Source organism: Miscanthus floridulus, chromosome 3 (genome assembly GCF_019320115.1).
Source record: "Miscanthus floridulus cultivar M001 chromosome 3, ASM1932011v1, whole genome shotgun sequence".
In the NCBI taxonomy this organism is placed as follows: Eukaryota; Viridiplantae; Streptophyta; class Magnoliopsida; order Poales; family Poaceae; genus Miscanthus; species Miscanthus floridulus.
In genome coordinates, this window is record NC_089582.1 from 20,104,550 (window position 1) to 20,118,825 (window position 14,276).

A 14,276-nucleotide genomic window follows, 5' to 3' on the forward strand; every position below is an offset into this window, starting at 1 on the left:
TAGACACACGCTTGCTGCTATGTCTCATTGCTTATACTTCTACTATGCTTGTACTACATTGACGTGTGGTGAAAACTGGTGTTATCTGGACTATGGGAAGAGTGCTGCGTGTGTGACTTGGGTGCGTGGAGGGTGAGGGTTGTGTCGACCAAGTTGGAATATACGACGAGCCTAGGGCAAGTCTTGCCGTGGGGTGCTACCTGGGCACCCTTGGAATGGATACCTGTGGTGGGTAAATGGTATATGAGGTGGCCCTGGGTGTGAACCTGTGATGGGAGGAGCCCGGGGTGGAGGTGTTGTGGTGGCACGGTAAATGGAAACCCTGATGAAGACATTCCGGCTTGGTCATCCCTAAGGACTTACTAGTACTCAAATTCACCGGGAAGCCTTATGTACCACTCGCCCTATATGGTGCGGGACGGCCGGACTACTTGGTAAGATATTGCCACTACTGCTAGGTTGATAGCGGACAGTGTAAGGAGGTACGGGGCGCGGAGGATTCCCCCACACCCTTCCGAGACTTCATGGAGACCTTGTGGACCCGGCTCATGACTCACAGTTTCAGCCACCTAGACTAAACTTGGGGTGTACTAGGGTTGAATGGTAGAGTGGCATTATCCTAGGCTAGCAAGCGACCAGAATCAGCCTAGTTGACGACGGTCAGCGAAGAAGGCAGATCTTGTGGTTATGTAAAACCTCTGCAGAGTGTATGGTTGATCGATCGATACATGAGCCAACTTGTCGGCTATGGACCTTTCCTGGGTTTCGCTTAAACTAGATAGTGAGATGAGTCCTTCTCTTCTTCCCCCGTGAGAGAGTGTCGGTCGTAGCCAGGGGCTACGGGCCTTGAGACGGTGCCGAGAGGGAGTTGGCCTGTCGACTGAGCGATGGTATGGTGATGGTGTGGAGATGGTGGTATATCGATCCCTGGATCGAAATCTGGCTCTGGACGGGGATGGGGTGGAATGTGTGTGGGAATGGTGTTAAAACTTGACCAACTATTATTATATACTTGATATGCTAAAACATAGAAAACCCCAGCCTTATAGGTTCCTTTTGAATATATCCAACTTGCATCCAATTTCCACAAAGCAATGCTCATAGGGTGGGAGTGGCCAGTACAAATCGTACTGATAAATTTTGGCACACAGGTTCTGCTGAGGAGTATAGCTCCGAGGAGTTTGACGGTTGAGGGGTTCGTTCCTACGCTCGAGTTTGGCGATCTTATCTTCAAGCTGTTCTGAATGAATGCTACTTTTGATTCCGCCAATGCGGCGATGTAATAATTTATGTAATTCCGCACTATTTGTACTCTGAAATTACGTTGTATGGATGTGATATTCGACTGGAATTTGGGTAATATGATCTACAACGGTCTTATTACACTTCGACTATGTGGATTTCCCTTCATGGAAATCAGGTCGTTTCACAAACTGGGCATGGGGTTCGGTGCGAAGGGGAGCCTTCCCGTTGGATCAAGATGGATGGACGAGATCAGTGGGCCAAATGTATTTGTAGGAGCGGCCGGTGATTGAGCCGCCCCTACAAATCGCAACACCGGGGGCGGCTGGTGAGTGAGCCGCCCTTACAAATCGACCCATTTGTAGGGGCGGCTCGTATCATCAGCCGCCCCTACTGTGCCATTTGTAGGGGCGACGACGATGGGTTTTGGAAACCGGGCACGGTGTTCAGTGCGAAGGGGAGCCTTCCCATTGGATCAAGTTGGATGGACGAGATCAGTGGGCCAAATGTATTTGTAGGAGCGCCCGGTGATTGAGCCGCCCCTACAAATCGCAACACCGGGGGCGGCTGGTGAGTGAGCCGCCCGTACAAATCGACCCATTTGTAGGGCGGCTCGTATCATGAGCCGCCCCTACTGTGCCATTTGTAGGGGTGGCTGGTCTCGTGTTTCCCGAGTACGTCCACTATAGGGGCGCCTCCATCCCCAGCCGCCCCTAAAAAAATGAGCATTTGCTACAAACCTTTTTTAGTAGTGTGTTGCACGCACGGGCATTTACCTAGTAAAGAAAAAAAAACGTGAGCACTCATATCGAGTTCTACCATATAAGAAAGCTAATCAACTGAACTACACTCCGTTTGTAAATATAGTATATTTATAGGTAGATCTAACTAAATGTATAGTTCATAGTTATTCCGGACTACCAGTGAACGGTAACACGCCCATCTGCTGCACCTAGTTCGATTTCATCTACTAGTACACAGCTTTTTGCAAGGGTGCACAGTACAGTCATCGTCTATTTAGGTTAACCTCGCTCAGAGATGCACTCCTCTAAAATGTCAGTCACTTGTTAAACGCTTGGTTTGTACAGTACGATCGCCTATTACAGACTTACAGTACATGTAGAGAGAAACTTTCTTCCACGGTTCCAGTGCGAAACAACGACGAGTGTTGGAGTCTGTTTCCTTCAATTCACAGGAAAGGAACGAAACGTAGAGTGTTTCTCTCTAGTGACGCACGCACAAACGCGGCTAGTGTCCTGCTTATGTATGTCACGCGCGACGACTGTAATAACCATTTTCCTCTCATATACAGCGTTAGGAACCATTCGTGGACGGTAGTAGAAGCGGAAAACCAATAATCCGTACTGTGAAATTAGTTTTTGATTTCGTCAATATTTAGTACTCCATATATGTACCGCAAGTTTGATATGACGGAGAATCTTCTTTTTTGCATAGTGCCAAAGTTTGGGTTCTGGGTAACTAAACAAGGGCCTAGTTCGATTTCATCTACTAGCACACATAGCTTTTTGCAAGGGTGCACAGTACACACTACTGGAAACCGGCACTTTGGCGAGTGCCTGCGGCACTCGGCAAAGCCCGAAATACACTCGGCAAAGGCTTTGCCGAGTGCCGCACTCGGCAAAGAAGCCTTTGCCGAGTGCTTTTTGTCGGGCACTCGGCAAAGCCTTTGCCGAGTGCCGGAAAAGCACTCGGCAAAGATTTGCACTCAGCAAAATGAAAATGCGAAAAAACCCAAAAATAACAGCAAATTTTTTTTTCGGGGGAGGCCGCCACCGGCCAGCGCCCGTCCATCCAGCGCCACCGGCCATCAAAGTCGCTGCATTTTTTGCGCAAAGTTCACAGCTAACGCGGCCGGCGGGATTCGAACTCACGACCTCTCCCTCGCGTGTCTGCTGCTCTACCACTGTACTATACTGTCACTTGAGTCTAGATTCCGTTATCTATCCTCATATATTATACTAAACCGAGAGTAAATTGCTTGTTTGAGGTCCTAAACAAATTAAAATCAAAAAGTGGTCAACTACAAAGTTTCATAACTTTTCGAGATCTACAATTTTTATTTAGGAAGTTTTTCCATCCGAGGTCGTTTGAAAAATTCGAATTTTAAATTTGAGAGATTCAAACGTAGTTTTGCATGATAAGATGATTTCAAATCAAAAAGTTGTCAACTACATAGTTCCATAACTTTTGGAGATCTACAATTTTCGTTTAGGAAGTTTTTCCATCCGAGGTCTTTTGAAAAATTCAAATTTTCAAATTTTCAAATTCAAACGTCGTTTTTGCATGACAAGATGATTTCAAATCAAAATGTTGCCAACTACAAAATTTCATAACTTCTCAAGATCTACAAAGTTTATTTTGGTCATTTGTTCATCCGACATAATGGTAGTAACATTATTCATAAATCTTATATATCTCTCTTCTACTTTTATGAAATTAATATGAGACGTATGAGAGAGATGTAGATTTTATGAACAACGTTATTGTCGCTTTGTCAAATGAAGAAATGACCAAAATAAACTTTGTAGATCTTGAGAAGTTATACAACTTTGTAGTTGAAAAGTTTTTTATTTGAATTCATTTAGGGCCTCAAAAATTGCTTTGAAAAAATGATTTGCCGAGGGCCAAAAAAACTGCACACAGCAAAATGTCTCTTTGCCGAGTGCCAAAAAAAGGCACTCGGCAAAGACGCATTTTGCCGAGTGCCAAAAAATGGCACTCGGCAAAATACATCTTTACCGAGTGCTAGAAAAAAGGCACTCGGCAAAGACGCATTTTGCCGAGTGCCGAAAAATGGCACTCGGCAAATTACATCTTTGCCGAGTGCCAAAAAAAACACTAGGCAAAGCCATCTTTGCCGAGTGCCGAAAAAACACTCGGCAAAGCCGTCTTTGCCGAGTGTCCGATAAAATACACTCGGCAAAACTTCCGGCACTCGGCAAAGTGCCGGTTTCCAGTAGTGACGGTCATCGTCTATTGAGGTTAACCTCGCTCAGAGATGCACTCCTCTAAAATGTCAATCACTTGTTAAACGCTTGGTTTGTACAGTAAGATCGCCTATTACAGACTTACAGTACACGTAGAGAGAAACTTTCTTCCACGGTTCCACCGTGCATGCAGAGACGTGTTCCAGTGCGAAACAGCGACGAGTGTTAGTCTGTTTCCTTCAATTCACAGGAAAGGAACGAAACGTAGAGTGTTTCTCTCTAGTGACGCACGCACAAACGCGGCTAGTGTCCTGCTTATGTATGTCACGCGCGACGACTGTAATAACCATTTTCCTCTCATATACAGCGTTAGGAACCATTCGTGGACGGTAGTAGAAGCGGAAAATCAATAATCCGTACGTGTGCACTAAGTAGGTTCCACTTCATTTTACAAAATTTTTTCAAGATTCGCCGTCATATCGAATCTTTGGACACATGCATGAAGCATTAAATATAAATAAAAAACAAAACTAATTACACAGTTTAGACGAAATTCACGAGACGAATCTTTTAAGCCTAATTAGATTATGATTGAACACTAATTACCAAATAACAATGAAAATACTACAGTACCATTTTCTAAAAATTTTCGCCAACTAAACGAGGCCTTACCCAAGCGCTCCCAGGATTCTTCGTGTTGGGCTGGGCCCGGCCACCAAAGCACGTCGGTGCTGTTGTGTTCAATCGTACGGCTCCATTTGGATGGCTACATATATATTATATATATAATAAGAATTATTATTATTATTATTATTATTATTATTATTATTATTATTATTATTATTATTATTATTATTATTATTATAAGCATGTAATAAAAAATTTCTACCACATCCATACAGGTGAGATCCTAATCCTACGAGGAATTCTGAAAATCCGAACAAACAAAGTTGGAGAATCTAGAATTCAAAAGCATAAACACTAAGGCCCCGTTTGGATCCTTGGAATTGGATTCCTTCTAATAGTTATAATTTAGACACAAATTAATTAAGCTAATACGGTTACATATGGAATATATTTGTATACTTTGATAGATCTGCGACTCCATGGGTTGATAATATATATATGTACATCTTTTTTGGCGGCTTGGGTTTGGCTCTAGGTGACCAGCGGGTCCATATATATATACATATATATAGACTATTCTGGCAGCTGGCCACAGAATAACTTATTCTATGGCCACCTTGATTTACGATAATATTTATACCAATTTACGATAATGACAATACACATTTACGATACATGGGTTACTATAATTCAAGATGATACTTACCATAATGCTATAATAAATCACTTATAGGGAGTTACCATAATCTCGTAAATTAGTATAGTAATTATCGTAACTCAAAGTGGCCATAGAATAACTTATTATGTGGCCAGATACAGAATAGCACGTCTCTCTCTATATATATATAAAGGCAGGCATGGACATAGATTGTCGTCTCCCAGCTCCCATACTACGTACCTCGTTGCCATATTCTTCCTGCTCCTAGGCTCCTAGCTAGCTATCAGCTGCGTTCTTGTGCGCCGCCGGCCGTGTGATCTGGACAACATGGGTGGACTCAGTCCAGGTGCGCGCACATGCTTCCTTTTTCTTTCATTTTTTTTTGAAAAATCGCGCGCATGTATCTCTGATGAGATCATGCAAATATAATGCATTTATTTATTATGTACAAGTGAAAAATGTGCAGGATGCTTTGTCGTCGTTTAATTTCCCAGCAGCGTCGTCTTCATCGGTGAGCTCTGTGGGCCGGTTTGGGTTCCTCACCGGGTAGTGATGACATACCTAGCTGGTAGGAAGGCCCTAAGCATCGCCTTAGGCCGGATCTATTCCACCAGTACGGGCCACCCCGCGCCACCTTTGGCCAGTTGTGTTGGATCAAATAGAGAAGAGACAACAAGGGGGAAGAAGAGACAAGATCGAGAGACCGGCGATTAGTGGGTGTTGAGGTCGAGGGAATTAGAGTTACCGAGTTAGGAGTGTCAGCTAGGGGAGCTAGGGTTTTATTTTTATTGGCCGCTCTATGAATTCCTCATTTATAGAGACGAGGTCGCTCTATGAGTTCCTCATTTATAGAGATGACCATCTTAGGAGGTCCATCTATGTAAATCAATTTATAGGGGCAAACATATCTTTTGAACGTCTGTCTTCTAAAATCATTTAGAGAGACGGCCATATAAAAATGTTGTGTCTAAGAAAAAAATCTAAGCATGGTGAGACGGCGTCATGGGTGTCAGGTTGGTGTGTGTCGGGTGATGGGTGCAAAACAATCAGTAGGGATCACCCGTGGATGGAAAGGGTTGCGGCTGTGGGCGTGGCGGCCTCCCAAGAGTTTTGGTCATCGATGGGGAGGAAGGGGGTGCTAGATTTTGAAAAAGGCTCACGCATAAGCATATTTGTGGTGCTCAGAATAATATATATTATCCCTTGGGCACTGTACAACATGTTCACCACCATTGTTTAGGCCTCATTTAAATTTAGGCGCTAAAGTTTAGGAGTGTCACATTAGGTGTCACATAGGAGTGTTCGGATAATAATAATAAAACAAATTATAGAAGTCCTCAGTACTGCGCGAGACGAATTTATTAAGCCTAAGTAATCTGTCAACAGCACATGTTTACTGTAGTACCATGTTATCAAATCATGGACTAATTAAACTTAAAAAATTCATTATGCAAATTAGTTATAATCTGTACAATTAATTATTTTTTAATCTATGTTTAATACTCCATACATATGTCAAATATCCGATGAGATATGGACTAAACTTTTAACGGCGAGGAACTCAACAAGGCCGTACTGTCCACTCACAGCTCAGCCACTATTTAAGCACTCTTTCCACACGCGGTTCCAAACTCTCTTCTAGCATGACCGAAACCAGAAATATGCTAAGTCCTACGCTGAACCATGGAATAAAGGACTAGATCATTTTTCTCTTTAACTTTTTATAGCTCATGAAGTAAGTTTATATGGAGTTTTGCAGCGAGGGCTGCAGCAGGGCAGCCCTGCCCCAGCTGTTTTCAACATTTGTATGCACTGTTTGTTACTGTCAAAACACCATTCACGAACCAGTACCCATCGCAGCGGAGCGTGCCTGTTGATGGAGGTTGCTTTCTTGCAGAGAGGAACACTACTGGAAAGCCGAAATTCCCTGACGATGCGATTACTGTCAGAAAAATTGTAAAAACCTTCAGGAAAATCGAAATCTAATTTCACTGACGGTGTACCGTCAGAGAATAACCGTTAGGGCTAGCTCGCCAGGGAAATTGCAAAATGCCTGACAGTTGACCGTCAGGGAAATTCATCTTATTTTGCCTGTCGGTGAAGAACCCACAGGAAAATTCCAAAACCGTCAGGGAAAATACATTTTCTCTGTCAGTTAAAACCGCCAAAAAAAACACAGACTACCGGCAGGGGAAATAATTTCCTTGGTGGTGTAAAACCGACAGGATATAAGGGTATTTACCCTGTTGGTCCACAAACCGTAAAAAAAAGGTATTTTCCCTGTTGGTGTTTGTTTTCCCTGTCGATTCTAGCCATCAGGGAAATATATTTTTCCTGTCGGTGATATTTTCCCTGACGACAGGAGACCATCAGAGGAATCTTTTTCCCTGTCGGTGTTAAACCACTAGGAAAAATACCACCCATAGAAAAATGACATAATAGCCTTTTCCATATAATTTAAAACAAATATATTTAATATAATATACACAGAATCATGGAGATATACCAACATAAATACAATGCACCATCATGTATATAGATATATTAGTCTAGCATAAATCCATTACATACATAGATGTCTCGTTTGCATCAACATTGGTAAATACGTAAGATGTCCAAATATTTAGCACCCATCTACCCAAAATAACTTCTCCAAACATTTGGCATCAACATAGTTGTCTCTTCCACACCACCAATACTAGCTAAAGGTTAGTACTAGCTCAACAACCACACCACTAAGTATGTGGGGAGTGGTTACCTACACGGTAGGTTGATTTTGAATCGAACTTACCAGAGCTAGGGTTTTAGCAAGCTTGGTGCCGACCCGATCGATAGAGTCGAGCAGGTCGGTGTTGTCGATCTGCCTCCCTTTGTAGCGAGGAAGCAAATGACGGGTTGTCGGCGTGGCTGAAGATGATGTTGGTGTAGTCGAAGCCAGATCCAACGTGGTCAGAGCCGTAGCCGATGCCGGTGAAGCAGTGGTCGACGTAGATCGGATCCGCGCCTCCTCCGTGGTCATGGCGATGAAGTTGTTGGAGCCAGTGGTCTAGGTGATCTGGCCGATGGTGAACGTGAGGCCGTTCGGCGTAGCCATGGAACCGGGGATGATGACCATCTTGTTCTTCTAGGGAGCAGTACGCACACCCCCTACCTGGTGCGTCACTATCGACGAAATATGGTCGGTAGTCTACCTAGGGGTATGCCTAACGTAGTAGATTATCGGCAGACAGATGCACAAGCTACAAACAAGATGGTGACGCAAGATAGACACATGGTTTTATCCAGGTTCGGCCACCGTGAAGGCATAATACCTATGTCCTGCGTCTGATTGTATTGCTGTATGTCAATGAGAGATGTTTTTGAGAGGGGTCCCCTGCCTGCCTTATATAGTCTGGGAGACAGGGTTACAGATCTAGAAACTAATCCTAACCAATTACAATTGCCATAGGTGGCCGGATAAGGATTCCTATTCTAACTGACCAGGATCTTGCTTGATCTCCAGGTCTGCCTTGATTCCTTGCGCGGGACTCCGAGCAGATTGGTTGGGCCGCACGTCGTCTTCTAGTGGGCCAGACCCCCTGGTCTAGGTCGGCCCAAGCCTAGCCGTAAGGGTATAGGGGTTAATACCCCCACACCTCCCTTGGACGCTTGCCATGAGTCATTGTTCAGAAGAAGAGTAGAAGGAGAAAACGAAGAAGAAAATATATGTGTCACAATACAACAAATGAACACAAGCAGTATTCCTTCTACTCCGCCTTGCCTCCAAATTTATAGCCCCAGGGGACAGTGGGTTCATCAAAAATTTGGGGCCATGTGTTCACACCAAAATCTAGAAAGATGCACAGGAAGCCCAAAACTCAGGGAAGCGTGTGTGAGTGTTGAATGTTGTTGCAACTTCCAACACTGTCCCCACCACTTATTATGCTAGGAACCATCGTATACCTCATCTTCCCTGACGCGTGCTCCCTAGATCACGCATCTTAACTACACTGAGTCTGGGTGCATCTTCAAGGCTAGCGTATTTAAGTGCGTGAGTGTTGAATGTCCCAACTTCCAACACCGTCCCCACCACTTATTACGCCAGGAACCATCGTATACCTCGTCTTCCCTGATGCGTGCTCCCTAGATCATGCATCTTAACTACACTAAGTCTAGATGCATCTTCAAGGCTAGCCTATTTAAGCCGGGTCTGGGTGCACTGAGTCTCTCGCCCATCCCCTCCCTCCAAATCCTTTAGCATTAGACTGAGTGAGAGAGCGACAACTCCTTTCGTCCGCCATGGTTCATGGCATACTTTGGTGGCTCCACCGTTGCTGAGAGAAGGCTTTCAAGATCGGGTTATGTAGCGGTCTACTGGTGGCCGTTCATCTTGGGTGTTAGAGGAAGTTCCATGAAAAGATGGTGAAGAACAATTCCATCTTCTGTGGCCCGGGTCACCGATGACACGGTGGCTAGGCTCATTGATGGTCGGCGTATGGAAGACTTATAGGTCAGAATATCTATAGGAAATCCTAGAGGGCGTAGGGTGCCTTGCTGTTGCTAGGAAACCTTTTGAGCCCACAGATCTTGACCTAGGATCTCTTGACCCCGTGGCATGCGTTCCTCCCTGACATTGATGAAGACGGCGCGGGCAAGGCTCCTCGTGGGGCTCCTCATCCTCTTGGATGTTATAGGAAGTTCTGTGAGGTGGTTGTTCCCCAGGCTTCTTCCAAGCATTGTCCCTGCTTGTGGTGAAGATTCGGAGGTGCGGTGAAGGTTACTTACACCTTCATTCGGCTTCTACGCTTCATGAGATGTCCATTCGCTCAGTGCGGGGATAAACCTATGGTCATCGCTAAAATTTAGCTTATGCCGATGCTTATGCTGATTTGTTGTGAGAGAAAAACATTGTTCGTTCGCTGAAAAGTACTACTGAAGTAGTGTTGAAGAACAGGGCCAAGGTTTTTATCATCATACTATAGTTGCTGATAGATCCTTATTATTGTACGCCTAGTGAATGAAAAGTGTAACTGAGTTAATTGAAAAAGAATGTCTTTTGTTGATTTTGAACATTGTTACCTCACTATGATGCTGGTGGGGTGTTGCTTTGTATGTGCAAACCACTGTATGGTACGGCTTTGTAATTGTGTCCATTGTTATTATAGAGATGAGTACCTTTATTATGCAACATCAACTGACGAACTTTGTCATGTTAGCATATATTGTTATTGTAAAAAGTACGTTGTGTGTTCAGTAAGCTACTAAGGCTCAGCTGAATTAGCATCAACATTATACAATTTTGTCATCGTCGGATATAAGCGTCGTTGAAAAAACTGTATCATCGCCGCTATTCACCATTAGGTGCTAACATCTTGTTGTAACTTGCAAAAATAATGTTCACAATATTTTGTTCCTTTCCAAAGTTCAATTTCTGTACGATACGCCCGTCATTAGCTGCTACGTACCATCTTCTTTAAGACCCAATCACCACCACTGGTAGCCTTCACCGCCGATATCGTCAAAATTTGCAAGCCAGCGCAAGACTCCCGCGCATTTTTAGAATTTTTAGCGCATTTGTAGTTAGCTTACAAAGACCGCTACCCACCCAGCCACCACCCTATCTGTCTCCTCCTCAAGTGCTGCTATTCCTCACCTACTCATCGGCATGCAAGCCACCACTCACCACCGATAAGCTAGTGCTCCACGCCGGTACACCTCACCAACATGCCTACACAGATCCACCGGTGACTAGGCTGGTACTCATCACCACCGTGGCTGCACGAGCTCACTACCGGAAGATCCAAAGGCAAGGGTAATGCTTTCTCGCAATTCCCTTATCCATGTTTCTTGGCTTTTTATTCACCTCTTATCTCATCTAAGTACGAATCAAGCTTCCATCTGATCATTAAGGAGGTCACAAGCACATCAATCAGGTGCTCCTACTCTGATTCAGGCGACAAAGTTGCCGCTTCCATCATCGGACCCGCTCCACAACATCCTAGTCAAGATGGAGGAGGAGGCCACCAACAAGAGGAATGAAGTAGACATCCTCATAGATGATGTCTTGGTCCTTATCCTCCACCGCCTCACCTCCCACACCTTGTGCAGCTGCAAGTGTGTGTGTCGCTCCTGGTACCACCTCATCTCTAAATCTGAGCACAGTAAGGAGCTACCCTAGTTTATCGCCGGATTCATATATGGCAACTGGAAAGGCAAACACTGATTCGCCAGCTTCATCGGTGAATACCCCTCCTTGTGCTTCTTGCCCTTCCCCATTCAGGATTTAGTCATCTAAGATTGCTACAGAGGTCTCTTCCTCTGCTGGTGTGTTGGGCTTCGCTATGTTGTCTGCAATCCGGTGACTAGCAAATCAGTGGTACTGCCACATATCAACCTTTGTTATGTTTCAGATTGCTAGGGGTTTGATCCCATAATCTCCTCGCACTTCCATGTGGTAGAACTGTAGGTAAGGTCGCCGGGGGTGTTAGTTGTCAACATCTACTCATCCAAAACTGGAGCATAGATGTGTAAAGAAACTAAATGGAGAGAGGATATTCTAGTATGTAAATTTTCAGGAACTATGTTTCTTAATGGTTTTATGCACATGCTGGAGGTGTCCCTATCGACGCGAAAATGTGGGAACGTGCTGAGGCACGCAGCAAGCTGGAACAATCTGGGCGGAGTCAACCTGGAGATCTGCTTGGCTTCAACTCAGGACCAGTCGATCCTGAAAATCCCGAAGGCATGCCAGTCAATTTGACCCGCAATTGACAAGGAGAGAAAGCTTATCAGCAATTTAGGGTGGAACATGCTGGTGTTGCTCAGACAGTTCCATGTATGCTGCTTTGAGAACAGCCAAACGGGGGAATCGACTAAATAGCCGATACGAGAAGAAATCGACTGTTAAGGACTGTGATGCTCGTGGGTCATGATTGATTTATGATAACAAGTACGATGCACCTAGATATAAGTAACATAAAGAAACATCATCAGCTAGATGAATATAGCCAGTGTAAAGCATTGAGCCGATAAGTTTAACGAGAAAGGATATAACATGCTGACAAATCGACTGTCTAGTACAAATGGATCTACAAACGCTCTGAATCTAATCTGTTATCATCAACTATGAGGTTCGACTGGATCGATATAACTATGATAATGATAACAAACTAAAGCCAAAGAATCCATAAAACCATCTATATATTGACAGGTTCATGGAAAACATGCCATATGTGTGAAAGCACAGGCAAATTGGATAAAATAGCCGATGCATGCATAGCAAACAAACAAAATACATATCTCAATCATAAACAAAGGCACTAATCGATAATCTCTAATCTAAAGTCTTACTAGTGAGGTTTGACCAGATCGATGCAGCTATGGTACTGTCATTAAATTAGATCTCAATAACTGGTGAGTTTATCCAAGATTTGAACATGTCTTTGAATGCATACTATGCTTGATTAGAATAGAGATAAAACAGTCGATCTAGCAGAATTAAGCCATCAATTATAAGATTCAAAGCGTGATCGATCTATCTCTATCTCAATCAGGTGATTTGTTATGATTAATGGAACATTAATCATAACAAGATCGATAACTGGTGAATCAGCCTAAAATAGCAAGAAAAGTCTTACTAATCTTAGCAGATTCGATAACTGGTGATATTGTATTAAACAACAAGTTATTTAACACAAGATCGATAACTTTGATCTATATTATGATTCGCAAGAGATCAATCAGCTGATGCAGCCTTACAAATAATGATAGAGATCGATAACTAACTTATATTATACTCGTAAAAGATCAATCGACTAATGCAGCTTTACAAGTATGATACAAGTCATGACGGTACTCACAGACAAGCCGGTGGTTGACCGGATCAATGCAGCCGTGCTTATTGAAGAACTCCTTGAGATCTACAGTACTCCTACTCCTAAAGGTTGGCGTGAAGCCAAAAAAGTGATTGTATTGATTGATTGGTTGTTTTCTACAATAGCCGGGGTCCAATATTTGTACTCAGAACCTAAACATGAATCCTAATCAAATACGATTCATTACAATTCTTAGCATAAAAGAAAATATTCCTAACTTAAGATAACTTGGACCCTAATCTTTTCCTTTTTGTAGAGTCTGACATGTTTTTTTCTCTAACGCCATCCGTTCGTAGTCCATTGACGTTGTCTGTTGACGTCATCTATAAAATAGCCGATTCCGACGCTGCATCAAAACCAGCGGATATTGATTCATATCTGATCAATTCCTTGATGATATAATCTTAGAAGCTTCGAGTTTGTGTTCTTCTTTCCAAATTTTGGTGTAAACACATGCCCCCCAATTTTGGGATAAAAATATTTTTATTCCAAAATTACCACGTCTGTACCCTCGATGGGTCCATAGTCATAGGTAGAGAACCTTGATCTGGGGCCTACTATCTGTGACCTTCACCAACATCCTTGCCTGCTTATGAGCTCATACTTCAAAGCTTCACGAGAGCACTATTGCTTCACGGACGCTTGGATTCAATCTTCCAGACCGACTATAAATGCCTATCTGACTCTAGCGAGAGCAACCCAACAACTCAGTTATGTTTCTTTTCTGCTTTCCTTCTTGAGTGCCCTTGGCTTTGCTAGACCCTCCATAGTTTAATCTCTTATTATGAGGGTCTTGAGTGGTTAGAAGAATTCTTGTGCATATGGCAATTGTGTCGCTCATTTCAGCACCTTGTCAAGCAAGAGGATCAGCTACTGTAGTTAGAAGAATTCTTGTGATATCAGCTGAGTCTTCTCACCATCAGTGCAGAGCTGTTCTAGTGTTTGCAA